Source organism: Rattus norvegicus, chromosome 2 (assembly GCF_036323735.1).
Source record: "Rattus norvegicus strain BN/NHsdMcwi chromosome 2, GRCr8, whole genome shotgun sequence".
NCBI lineage: Eukaryota > Metazoa > Chordata > Mammalia > Rodentia > Muridae > Rattus > Rattus norvegicus.
In genome coordinates this window covers 27,120,091-27,134,125 of record NC_086020.1, presented here as the reverse complement: position 1 = coordinate 27,134,125, position 14,035 = coordinate 27,120,091, and the positions used below count along the sequence as shown (strand labels likewise).

The 14,035-nt window shown below is 48.7% G+C and overlaps 1 protein-coding gene across 6 annotated transcripts in view; it reads right to left on the bottom strand.

Annotated features, from left to right (window-relative positions):
• Nucleotides 1-14,035, bottom strand: part of Lhfpl2 (LHFPL tetraspan subfamily member 2) — a 153,427-nt gene that overhangs the window by 35,705 nt on the left and 103,687 nt on the right. Inside the window, exon 1 of one of the 6 annotated variants that reach the window (XM_039101908.2) lies at nt 676-964. The exons of 4 other annotated variants lie outside the window; for them this stretch is intronic. The gene's annotated coding sequence lies outside the window, so the exon portion shown is untranslated. Of the gene's footprint in view, nt 1-675; nt 965-14,035 lie in introns of those variants that run through there. One more of the 6 variants, XM_017590692.3, reaches the window with a different exon arrangement.

Sequence of the window (14,035 nt, the reverse complement as noted above, 5' to 3'; positions counted from 1 at the left end):
TTGGTTATTTTCTAGATAAAAGCTGTTTTCCTCCCTAACTACCCACCTACCCCCACATCCCTGAAGACGCTAAGACACTTATCTTACTGAGGACCCAACAACCTGGGGAGTTGGGTTCTTCCTCTTACTTAAGCTTCTTTTCCACTGTCTGTGTCACAGAGCTGTGTCACAGACGCTCACTAGAAGGAGTTAGTTCAGTGTATTTCCCGTGAGCATCTTTTGGAGGTGATATGTTTAACTCCTGCTGTACATCCGAGAGGACAGTACTCAGACGTCAGGACCAGAACAGCTTCACGCATATCCATTCACACAAACTCAGACACACACGAGCACACCGTGCCCTGGTTCTCTCTAGCTGACGTGGACCTCGAATCTGTAAGAAGAGGTGCGAGACTGGCTCCTCAGGTTTGAGGGAGCCCTAGGCAGATCCTGTTGCTGAGGTTGGGAAGCTCTAGTCTAAGAGATGCCACTTTGAAGCTAGGAGGGATGCTGCTTCTCGGCATCGAGTTCTGCCTCTCCTTGTAACACGGCCATGTTTCCTTTACAACCTACGAAAATGTAAAAAGACCAGCAGACCTAAGAAGGGAGATAAACTCCAAATGGGGAATTTACTTGAATCGAGAAGACACACGTTGAGAGAAAAGCTTTCTGGCAAGCAGGAAAGTCAAAACTTACAGCATCCTGGAGACCCCAGGCCATCCAGAGACTCTACTGGAAAAGGACAAACATGCTGTCCTCTGGCGTTGTTCTCTGCCCGCTGTGCCCCTCGGCAAGCAATGCCATCCTGTGCGAAGGGCATGCACACCACATGACGGGGTGGGACAGTGCTTTTCAAAGCTTCATACACAGACCTCAGACCTCCTTGGTTCTGCCAATCAAAAACGGTGCTCTCAGACAGGCTGTTTGTATTTAGCCTCTGCATGTCTGGCTTCCTCATCCCCCAGAATAGAACAGTGCCCTGCTCCCCACGGCTGCAGTGAGGAGTAAGATGTGGGCATCTGAATGACGAGAAGCACAGCATCCAGTCCACGGTGCCAGCCATTCCTCACTGCCACCATGGGATTAGCATAACACTGAGGACACAGGGAGTACTGACAAAATATCAGTTTTGGGGGGCAGGGATCCTTTTGTTCTACTGAGACTGCATGGTCCCCCAGGCTCCAGTTTTGTGACACAACCCGAGGATGACGAAAAGAAAAACTCTAGAAAGTGGCAAAGGAAGGCAAGGGCCAACAAATCAGTGGGGCAAAAGGAAGTGGCCCCAGGTCAGAGCTCTGGTAAAAATGGCGGCCCAGTGTTAGCTGAGGAACCTGCTAACAGACTCTGTAAGGAATTCTCCCAACTCCAGCTTTGGTCTCTGAGGGACTGAAGGTGGGTGGGTCCCTGGCCAGAGTGGCCCTCCAGGAGCTTTATAGAAACAGAAATACCATACAGGTTTCAAAACACAAAGCTTAAGTAATTTACACTGAAAACACCAAAGGGGAGGGAGAACTTTTTCTGCTGGTGAACTCTAAGTATGGAAGGATAAAATATTAAATTAACAATATAAGCCCCAAATATCAGTAAATTTACTACCTTGATCTGGGGGAGCACATCTAACCATATGCTTCTGAGAAGCTCTTTGTTTCTTGGCCCATTTCTGGATTATTGCTGTCTCTCCTAGACACGGGAACCACACAAAAGGCTTAGCAAATTGGCCTTCAACCCCCAGGTCTTGTGCAAGCATGAGACAGTTGGATAAAGCCAACTGCTTGTGATTTTGCCTCTGAGAGTGAAGAAGACCCTTCACTACCAGAAGGTAGGGGACAAGGACCCCCCACTCTCCACCCCACTCCTGCAGGGAGGTGTTGGGGAGGGGGGACCTGCACCTCTAACCAGTTCCCACCACATTCTGTCATAGTTTATGAAGGAAGGAGGAAGACACAGGGGTGTGACCCAGTGTGATCAGGACACAGCCAGCGGCTGGCCGGCCACCAGTTCTCTGTCGAGCTCAGGAGGGCTCCCAAGTCAATGGGAACAAGGGATTCAGCAGAGCAGCTGTGCTCCAGCAAATCCCAGGACGGCGAGGGAACTCCCTGATGGCTTGGGACCTTTCCCCACAGGCAATGTGCACGGCCTATGCTCGTATGAGAGGAGAAGCACCTTGCATGGCTGCTTTCTTTGTCTTCAGATTTTAAACGAGGCCACCAGAGGAGGCCTCTCAAGCCTTTGCTCTGACTGCCCCACAGGACATACTGGTTACAGAAAATCGTTCTGCCTGTCAAATGCCCCAGCAAGTACTCTGTTCTTTGAGCTGACTGTGCCCAGCACCTTCCAGCTTCGGTCCATAATCTTTCTCAGCTCCCAGGACAAGCGTCTCCTCCTCATACCTCTGATCCTCTGGGAAGCCACTGAAGCAGGGGTTCTCATCTTGCCTGGGGTGACTGTGCCCCCCCAAGCAGTGATGTGTGCCACTGTCTAGACAGACACACACAGACACACAGACACACACAGACAGACAGACAGACAGACAGACACACACACACACACACACACACACACACACACACACACACACACGTGTGAGCGTGTGTGCCCCTAGATCTACCATGGAAGATCGCCTGCATATTTTAAACTTCCTCTTCCCTTTTCTGCATACGCCCATTTAAACTCTTAAGATGGTAGGTCTTCCTCAGGGACTTGGCTGCTGTATCTGACAGAGGGCAGGACTGAGCAAACCAGACTTCTAGGCATGACTAGGCAAGGGGCCTCTGTGTCGCCCCCCACAGTCCTGTGGGTCTGAAGCTACTTTTGGTTTATTAATGAAGTGAAACGTTACTCCCACGAGTTGCCTTTTTGTGCCCTTGTTTCCTATCGTTTTAAACCACAGGTATTTTTCTAATTTATAATGCATTCTGAGTCAGGCCAGAGTCCTAAGGTGGGTTCAGATGTCATTCCAGGATCAAAAGGAAAGAAACAGAAAAAAAGGTCACAAGGGCAGGGAAAGCGGGAACTCAGGAATCAACCCTGGGACGTCCGAGGCAGCAGAGGGGATGTTCCATGCATCCCTGTCCAGCTGCTGCAGACTAGAGTACATGATCCTAAGAGAACAGACCCGTGGCTCATCTGAGGGACAGCTGGACAGCTCTGTGCCCAGGGAACACTGACATCATTTACACGGCAACTGCAGACTCTTCTCACCCCTTCTGTGTCCAGGCAGAAAGAAACGCCACTTGTTCAGCCACAGCGCCCGCCATCAGCCAGAGCCCTCCCAGTCACTTCACAAGCCCCAAACAAGATAAACAGAGAGGACTGTGCCATCTGTTGTTTCCCAGACTCTCACACAACTCCAGCAAACACCAGAAAATCTCAGGATCAACTAGAACAAGAGCCGCCCCCTGCCTGGAAGCTTCTTGAACAGCTCCCACAGAAGATGACTTTGTGGTCTCACGCAGTCCCACCTCTCCTGGGAACTGCATTTCCCACCCCACTGACTGACTGCAGGGTTTTGCCCTTCTAACTCTCAATCTATAGCTCACTGGCTTTCCTTTCCCTCTGCTATGGCATCAGAGACAATCCGTCTGCCGTGTCTCCGACAACACGAATCAAGGGAACAGCCGTTCTCTATAAATACTCGATGGTAATAAAACCAAACCTCGGCTGTACCTAGGCTGGGATTTCAGGGTCACAGCAAACACCTTGACCAGTCTGCCTGTCCTTCCAGTCACCGTTCTTCTGAGAGCTGTACTCATTGGAGGATTAGTTATGGCCACCTCCTGCCTCTGTGGTCAGGGCTAGGACTAAGAAGCTTGCTTCTAGCACTCACAGGTAGGGGGCTGTGTGCTTGTCTCTAGAGCAAGGACCCCAAGGATCCCCCTCCCTGAGAGCAGCCCAAAGACAACTCAGAGACCATTTGGTACCAGGTGTCATCACCAAAACCGTAGGGTGTCCCAGAGGCCAGCCTCCAACCGGGAGCAGGCCAAGTCTTTCCTTTCTGGGATGGGTGACAACTGGGACAATGACTAACAGAGGGAGGTAAGAAGCCATGGAGGAGAGCAGCAAAGACAATTTAGATTACAGAACAGGGAGACAGCCATAGCGCAGCATTTGGGAGAGTGACAAGCTGAGCCCGGGAGGGATTAACTATGGCCACACGCCCTGCTTCCCACCTCCATCATAAAATCCTAATGATCCCACTGAGAGGACAATCATTTGAGAGGCTGGCAAGGTCACTACCCTGAGAACAACTTTAATCTGGCCATTGTCTCCTTTTACACAGTCCTTTGTTTGCTTAAGACAGTAACTTGATAAAACCTTATCAGCTCAAAACTACTAATAGGGAAAATGTTAGTTTGGACGAATGCACAGATAGTTAAAAATTCTCTTCCTCCCGTCACTGTCCGATACCAGACAAAAGCAAGCTGCAGTAGATAATGTGCAGACTAATGCTAGGGCCCAGGTCACTAGTGGCCACAAAAGAGGTCATAGGTGTGACGGAAGTGGCAAACGGAGCCAGCAGTAGACGCAGTCACTCACCAGCCAGCACCTGGGAGACAGAGGCAGGCAGATCTCTGTGTTCAAAGCTACAGAGTGAGTTCTACAACAGCTAGGGCTACACAGAGAAACCTTGTCTCAAAAAAACCAAAAGCAGGGGTTGGGGATTTAGCTCAGCGGTAGAGCGCTTGCCTAGCAAGCGCAAGGCCCTGGGTTCGGTCCCCAGCTCTGGAAAAACAAAAACAAAAGCAGGGCAGGCAGAGGGGAGAGTGGTAAAGGGGACAGACTATCGCCATGACCCAGAAAGGACCCACCGCTTCCAGTAGAAAGACCAGTTTGCCCCAGCAGTTTTCTGGGAGGCAGACGCAGAAGCATCCTTACACAGCAGAATCCTCAACCTGGACTCCAGCAAAGCGAATGCCCCAAGCGTACCCCAGTCTCACTGAGGTCACTTACACACAAACCTGTGTGGAGTAGTACATTTATAATCGTCAGCAAACTGGACCTGATGATGTAAGACACCCATATCCTTAGCACACACACACACACACACACACACACACACACACACACACACACACACACACACACACACCACCACCACCACCACCACCACCACCACCACCATCACCACCACCAACAACCACCTTAGATTCTCTTTCTGTTTCTCACCACTAGGACAGAGCCAGGTCTCAGCCAGGCTCCTGCTTCTGAGAGTATTGCCGAAATGCTGTCTCTTCTTAACTTCTCATTCACAGGGCCACTGGCTTTTTAACTCTGATAACACAAACTCCAGCCTCGGATCTAAGAGACCTACCTCATAAGTCTCCACTCCCAAGGTCCAGCAAACTCTGTGAAGTTTTGAAAACAGCCCAGGTCTTGTGTTCTGAATACATGTGCAATAAAAAACAATGCACACACAGAGATGTTTATGCATGAGGCTCGGTGCTTTTATTTATGCACTGAAAGTTTCCTCTCTGCTAGTTCATTTCTGTCACAGATTTAACACCAATAAAAACATTCAGTGGTTAGGTATAATGATTCGGATAAATATGCCACATTGGAATCTACTAGATACGCTCATTAAAATATATAGAAACATTCTAGGATGAGAGCTACAAATATACAAATATTTGTGATGTACAGATGTGTAAACATCATCCACACCCAGCTTATTGAACATGGTATATTTCAATGATTTCATAATTAGTGATCCAACCTATCTAGCATTTTCCAACTTTCCCTGATGAGAGTTACTAATCTCAAACCATCAACAAAGAAAGCTTAAGTTTTCTTTATTAACTAAGAAAGAATCCCCAGATGGTTAGGATTCAACATATCTTTTAAGAACAGATGATCTTAAGAAAACAATTAGGCTTAACTATAACCTTGAAAGGATACCCACTTTTTGAGAGAACGCTACACTATCGTTTGATACATGGCTCAGAAGTTTCAGGTCCTTGCCAACCCAGAGCAATCCTTAAACTCACGCAGCCTCCTTGGCCTCTAACACTGGCTGGCCTAAGGGCTGGGGAATGCAGCACTGGGAAAAGAGAGCCCAGTGTTCCCACCTCAAGAGCATCATGGGGCACACAACCCTCCAGTCCCTCTCTGGAAATCTGCAATCCAAATACTTGTTCAGATGATCCAGTATCCTCTATGTGGGAATAGGGGCCTCTTACCACAGCCCCTAATGACAAGGAAGCATAGCAGGGGAGAGGTTTGTGACAGAAATAAATTACAGGAAGACTTGGGCAGGAAGGCCTGAGGCACAGTCTATGAGAGGCAGCTCTTGGTCCTGTCCCTTGGACAGGCTGCACACTGGAAGGGCTGCAGAACAGATAAGGAAAGAGGAAGATAAGTCACTTGAAGTCAGAGATGTGGTACCACAGACACTCAGGGTTCCGGAAGACTCAACCATCGCTTTCTAGCACAATCCAGGGAAGAACAGACAGTACCCCAAGAAGTTATCTGCCTCCCCTATTCTAGTTATACTGTGTGTGTGTGTGTGTGTGTGTGTGTGTGTGTGTGTGTGTGTGTGTGTGTGTGTTCTCATGCATGTGGTCTTTACACAAGCCAGGATCACCTGGGAAGAACATAAATGGGGAAAATGCCTCTATGAGTTTGGGTAGGAGGTAAGTCTGTGGGGTTATGTTCTTGGCTAATGATTGATTGATGGGGGTAAGGGAGGTCCAGTCAACTGTGGGTAGTGCCACCCCCCAGGCCAGGTGGTCGTGGGTTAAGAATTAAAAGGCAGACTGGGCAAACCTTGTGTTGAGCAAGCCAGTAAGAAGCGCTCGTTCTCAGCCCCTCCTTCAGTTCCTGTTCCTACTTCCCTCAGTGACGGAGTATGACCCAAGAGTCTTAAGCTGAAGGAAACCTTTTACCCCGCCCCAGCTGCTTTTGGTCATGGTGTTTATCAAAGCAATAGAAACCAAACCAAGACACTCTTCACAGAGAGAAAGCTACAAGGGCCCAGCAACAAGCTTCACCTTGATAAGAGTCATTTCCTCATCCCCAAGGAAATGAGGATAGGGGAAGTAACCAGCCCCCGTGGCTTTGCAAACGCTGGCAGGTGGAGCCAGGGATAACTGTAAGTTGGGCTCCACGGGAGGAGTCAGCGAAGAAAATGGGACTGTGTTCAAGTTAGGTTATGAGAAGGGACTAGGCTGGATGCTGTGCCCACCCATCACTGCAGCATCAGGACCAGACTCAGGAGCCAGAATGGACACTTGAATCCAAGTTCTCCCACTGTCTAAGTGGAGTCCCTGGGCATGGTCATGCCCCTTTCCCTACTTCCTTGCTGTAAAGTGTGATAATACTAGAAACTTTCAAACAGGGCTGTTGTGAGGACCAACCCTATGGAACTAGTAACACGCTTAGGACAGAACCCAGCACACAGTCAGTCCTCCTTGATGGGGTTCCTCCCTTCTAGAATAAGAACCAGCAGCCTTGCCTCCACCCAGCATCTTGAGGTCCACTTCTGAGTCATGCCAAGGCATCCTACTGTGGTGGACCCATTGGTCTTAAGGTGCCTAGCTTCATATTCAAATACTAATGTCTCATGAAAATAGAGTTATATGACTCAAACAGGATAGCATGGAGTCCCCAGTTTCAACTCTGTAGACCACGCCCTATCATTAACTAGTTTTGTGTTTTCCAGCAACAAGCTTCACCTTGATAAGAATCATTTCCTCATCCCCAAGGAAAGGAGGATGGAGGAAGTAACCAGCTCACGTGGCGGCTTGCGAACGCTGGCAGGTGGAGCCAGGGATAACTGTAAGTTGGGCACCACGGGAGGAGTCAGCGTTACATATTGGCCCACATTCAACTAGTCTCCATGAGGCAAAAACCGTCTTCTCTTATGAGCAATTGACGGAAGTTTGTCTTATGGCAAAATAATTGGTGGAGAGGACCAGGAAGGTATCCAGGGAAACGAGAGTCCAGTCCTAGGCTCCTGACTAACTGCCATGTGATCTTGTACTACTCCCTCAAGGGAGGTGATGATGTGGTGGGACCCCACCCCCACTTTCTACTTACGTCAAGTACACGACTACCTCTGACCACCTCCTCCAAGGGGCACAGGCTCTTCTGGAGCAAAGGGCTCATAGAAACAGGTTATAAAACGTGTTAAGCGGGGTTGGGGATTTAGCTTAGTGGTAGAGCGCTTGCCTTGTAAGCACAAGGCCCTGGGTTCGGTCCCCAGCTCCGGAAAAAAAAAACAAAAAACAAAAAACAAAAAACAAAAAAACAAACAAAAAAAAGGTGTTAAGCTTGACAAAAGCAGTATTGGTCACACCCAAACACGGACCTGAGCAGATAAAGTGCAGATGCTCCCCAGAGCCCAAGAGCCACAGCCAGAGGACGTAGGCAAGACCAGCTCCCCTTTCTGAACTCTTTTTGTGGGTGGGAGATGAAGTTCTAACTTCCACTCTTGAGAATGCAGTAGAACATGCCTTGGGGCTAATAGTGAAAGGCAAGGTCCCCTCTGCATCAGAGATGAACTTGGAGATTTCTGAGGTGTGAAAAGCCTTTGGTCCTAAAGGAGGCCCCTCCTTCTTGATGTGTTGTGGCTTTCTCGGCCAGAAAGTGAAGTGCAGGGAAGAACCATGAAGAAGCTAAACAGGACAGGGCAGGCAGGGCAGCATATCAAGGTTCCATTTTTTTTTTTTTAAGATTTATTTATTTATTTCATGTATGTGGATACATTGTCACTGTCTTCAGACACCAGAAGAGGGCATCGGATCCCCATGACAGTTGTGAGCCACCATGTGGGTGCTGGGAACTGAACTCAGGACCTCTGGAAGAGCAGTCAGCACTCTTAACCACTGAGCCATCTCTCCAGCCCAAGGTTCCATTTTTTTAAAAACTGTATTTGGTCTCATCTTACGTCATGAAAGGTATGAACTAATAAATAAATGAGTATTAATAAGACTCTCCAGATGAGAAATCACAAGCTAAGTGGGACTTAGGTCTTAGTTTCCAGCAAGTCAAAAGTCATCTGTTTTTTCCATCACAGCAGTAACCATAGGAAACTGTTAACTGTTTGTTTCAGTTCCTTGGTGAATTATTAAAACCAAGCAGTGTGACTGATTCTCTCACAGGTTATGAACACCGAGGAAGGCTCGTTTACACCCATCCGGCAGCGGACACTTTTAATTCTTTCTCACTGGTTATCTAATGAAACATCTTATTTTGTTACAATCAGCCAAATGACTCAAAGGACACTCAAAAGCCCAACATACGGGCCCAGTTGCCGGGTGGGAATATGAGTAGACTTGAAATTTTTAAACTTTTGGTAAAAGGTAGTATTTTACAAGGTTTGGTAAAATGGACCCCATTAACATGGATAGCAAAGGCCAGGAGACAGGGGCTCTGTCATGATCGATTGTTATGATCAGCAACGTATAATCAGAGGGAGGGCCACATCCCTGAGCTGGGGAAATAAGGCTGTTTCCATCCTGTTGTGTTTCACGTCACCGATCTTCCTCATCTTTGGTACGGGTGGCACTTACAATAGCGAGAGCTGACCCATATTAGGGTTTATGACGTCATGGGGTGGGGAAGTGGAAATGGAGGCCTTTGGGGACTGCCAAGTGTGGAGAGCTGTAACTGATCCCACTTCTGCCTGAAGAACAGAGGTGCTAAGACTCCTTCAGGCTGCACAGGTAATGATGTCTGAGGCAAGGGCCAAGACCACATTCACCCTGTGAAAGAGCTCACCATGTCCCTCATCCTTGATCATTTCCTCTCCTCATTAGATCCTACTCTTCCTGGGAATCATGCTCACTAAGCATCTCCTAAAACAAACACTTTAAAGGGAGACCTGGGTGCGGCTCTCCCAAACGGAGAGTTCATCATACGGGAGCCACGGTCGATCTTTGTACTGTGACATCCATAGTTTGTTGACCACACCCTGAAGTTCTACAGAGGTGAGGCCTGGCAGGAACCTAGGCAACCTGGAATCTATCTGTTCAAAGTCCAAAGAAATGAGTGTGGGCACTGGGGCCGACAAAGGGCAAGTGGGGAGATAGACCTGTCCTCCTACCGCCCTGGAGGAACCGTGGCGCCGTCAGGAGGGCTGCAATCAGGAACGTACCCAGGGCCTGAGCAACCCATGAGGAACTCTGGGTGGTACAGGAGAGAATCCCACGGAAAGCATGAGGAGACTTTGCTAGGAGCATGCTTGTTGGGAAGTCAAGAGATGGCTAATTGCAGGAGGGAAGTTACAGTGAGAGAAAAGGAGGGCATTTTCCAGCTCTTACTGGGTAACCCTGGAAGGCTGTGTAAGCCCTTCCTTCTTAAAACTGTCAAAAGGGGTGGGCTCTGTTCATGTCTTAAATTCTGAGTGGAACAAGTTGGTGTGCACGCGTACATAAATATAGTAACTATGAAGGTATACACGGGACTTCTGCTAGCTACTTAACATGACGCACTTCAAATGAAATCACAGCTGTGTGTTCCCAAGGCTCCTCTTACCCATTCCCCTCGCTTTACCTCACGGAGTCATCTGTGTGAACCCTTTGCACTGATTTTCAAGAGCCAGGGTGGCCTCTACATGAGTCCAACTTTTCTGATCCAAATCCTGTCAAGAAAGAAGCTCCCAGGAAGCACTGGTGTGTGTGTATGTGTGTGTGTGTGTGTGTGTGTGTGTGTGTGTGTGTGTGTGTGTGTGTATGTATGTGTGTTTGTGTGTGTGTGTTTGTGTGTGTGTATGCTGTGTGTGTTTGTGTGTGTGTGTGTTTGTGTGTGTGTGTGTTTGTGTGTGTGTATGTGCGTGTGTCTGTATCTGTTTATCTGTCTGTCTAGTGGGGAGTTGGGCAGTTTGAAGAGAAAACAGGCCATGTTGGATATGGGGCCTGAATGTAGGTGACTTAGGAGGGTGGACTGACGCTTGGCACACAGCACAGAGTCCTCGGTATAGACTGAAGTTGTAACCATCTCAAAAGATCTGCATCTGACAGAACAGGTACTCACTATACATGGCTGGGGCAAACAACCCCACCGGGGTCCATAAGTCCTTTTGCAGTCAGTCCATCCACACTGAACTCTCAGCTATCACTACAGGCGCCCTATTCCTCCATCCTAACTAAAACAAGGTTGAAGGGGTCTCTGAAGGTGTCTCCAGAAGCCACGTGACCAGTTCTGTGAGGGAAGCAGTAGACTCAGATCTCAGTTCTGTCACAATGCAGTGTTTTTTGGAAGACCGCATTTGTATACTGCACATAGGAGCAAGGCCTGGTCACACGCTTGGTTCTGTGGCATGGCTTATGTGGCAAAAATGACAGCTCTCCATCCTCAATGGGGTCCAGGCACAGTGATAAGGCAGCTGGGGGGAGGGGAGTTACAACCTAGAGCTACCCATGTTCTGTTCTACCTGGGGCGGGGAAAGAAGACCACGGACAGCAGATGTTGAGTGCACAACTGGTAAGAGTTGGGAAGCCAGAAGACCTGGGTAGGAGGAGGAAGAGGAGCCATAGTGTAGGGCTGGCTATGTGTGTAGGGTTGGTGATGTTGTCTTCTACTGTGATAGGAGGGACTAAAGTACTTATCTATACAAAAGTGACAAAAGCTGGAGAGATGGCTCAGCTGTTAAGAGCACTGACTGCTCTTCCAGAGGTCCCGAGTTCAATTCCCAGCAATCACATGGTGGCTCACAACCATCTGCAATGGGATCTGATGCCCTCTCCTGGTGTGTGTGAAGACAGCTACCGTGTAATCATATGCATTAAATAAATAACTCCTTTTTTAAAAGGGACTAGTTCTATACTGGAGAGATGGCACAATGGTTAAGAATACATGTTTCTCTTGTAGAGGACCCAGGCTGGGTTTCCAGAACCCACATGGTGGTTCACAACCATCTATAATTATAGCTCCATAGCACCAGACATGCAAGGGACAGCTAGAAGCCAGAGAGAGCAATGATCAAAGAGGCTGCTCAGGGCTCTGCTGCCTGACTCGTGTGCACATACATACTTGCAGCCATTCAAACATGTAAAATAAAGGAAATAAACAAATCTAAGAATAAATAAATAACATTTTTTTAAAGTGGCAAGATCAGATACTCATTTTTGAAAAATCACCTTTAGGATACTTGCGAGTGTTAGTCAAGTGACAGGAGGAATAAACCCACCTGTGGCAAGTGTGTTTTTCTGTGTGCCTTTGAGTGTACCCACATATATACAGCCATTTTCATACAGGCACAAGGTCTGGCCCGAGGGACAGCCAAATTCCAGGGTGAGCAATGATCTAAGGCTACGCTTGCAGGCTCAGGATCGCTACCAACAGGGAGCAACCTGGGAGGGTCAAGAAGCCCCTACTGTGGCCAGGGAAAGAAAGCTAAGTGCTTTGCTCCCTCAGCAGAGAGTGAGGCTCCAGAAATGTTGGGGATGGACAGCCAGATGTGAGGACTAATTGCCACAGAAGTTGCTGGGGCAGGAGTCAAGGGTGACGCCCAGATTTCAATGGGACTACGTTCCGGGGATAAGCAGCATGTTTGAGACAACGTGGTCCGTGCCAGCAGGAGCTGGAGAGCCCTGTAGACCCGAGTCACATACAGGAGAGAAGCAAACTGTGTGAGTGAGGAAAGCCAAGGGGATGGGGGAGCTCAGCCACGAGATAATGTACAGTAAGACAGAGGACCAGGGACGGACCCTGGGGTAGCACCAGCTCAGGACAGACAAGGGACCTGCGGGAGAAACCAAGGAGGCCCAAGGGAGGGAATAAGGGGAGTGTGGCGTACGCTGGAAAGAGAAGGCAGACTGGGGAGAAGGAGGTATGCAGTAATGGGTAGCAGAGACCAGAGGCCATCCCCACATCTGTGTCTTACAAAACAGCACTTTGCCCTAAGAAGCCCTAGTGCGAATGAAGAGCAAGCCTCAAAGCCGGCCTGGGGGGGGGGGGGGGGGCTGGGACACGCTTCAAAATGTCTTGTGCAGCCTTTTAGCTTGACCCTCAATCTTTCACCTCTAAGAATTTAGCTCAAAAAGCCCCAAGGCGTGCTTTATCTGAGAAAGCACCATTCCTGTAAGCGGGCATCGCAAGGTCAGAATGAGGAAGAATGTGTACGGCACAATGGCGCAGATACTGCCGGGGGCTCAGAGGGCCTCGGGGAAGGAAGCCGGCATCAGGACAATGCACAGATGTCTACATTCTGCAGCCAGGAGTTCAGACAAACAGGAAGACCTTCAACTTCTCCAACTGGGAAAGCTCGGTTTTGCCCGATGAGCAGAGGGGCCGAGCACATGACTGGAGCTCACAAACAGAACGTTGTAATTAAAGCTGCAAGAAATACTCACGCACAACCTACATCCAGCCGCCTCTGCGGAAAACCATACGCCCGGCTCTCCAGGGGCTGGTTCCTGCTCCTCAGCCTGGAGGCCTCACCCAGACTGTTCCTGGGGGCCAGGGCAGCACAGGCTCTGTAGAGCCATAGCAGTGACATCCACTCATGGGACCCAAACAGAGCCAAGACATCAAATTTCACAATTCTAAAATTCCCTGCTGACATCTAACAAGGACTTCTGCGTATGCAGCCTCTCGGTGGAAACTAAAGACATCACAGCTGGCGTAACTACCCAAATGATTGCCCTCCCAACACCTCTATCACAGCCAGAGGCAGCAGCACTGTCTGGACGGTTCAAAATCTAAGTTGCACCAAAGGTTTTCTAATTGTATGCTTACATGTCTTTCCCCTGATAAGTAACTTCAAGATAGTTTTATGACTGTGCAAATATGGAGTATTTCTTGAAGTAATTAAAATTTCAGAACATCGTGGGGATGGTGTGCTCCTTGACTATTAAACATGAATGCTCTGCTGGCATTTGGTAAACCATTCTTCCCAGAACTGCTTGTTTTACCACACGTGGCTGGGTCATCCTTGGCTGTGGGGCTGGGCCTGAACGTGGACAGTGTTTGGCAGTGCAACCTCCAGCCTCTGCTTTTTGCCACTAGTGCCCTCCCAGATGTGTAAAAAGAAAACAAAAACAAAAACATAAAAGTCTTTACAGACATTGCACTAAGTCCCTGGAAAACAGACCTGCTACAGAAGGTTCCGCTTGAG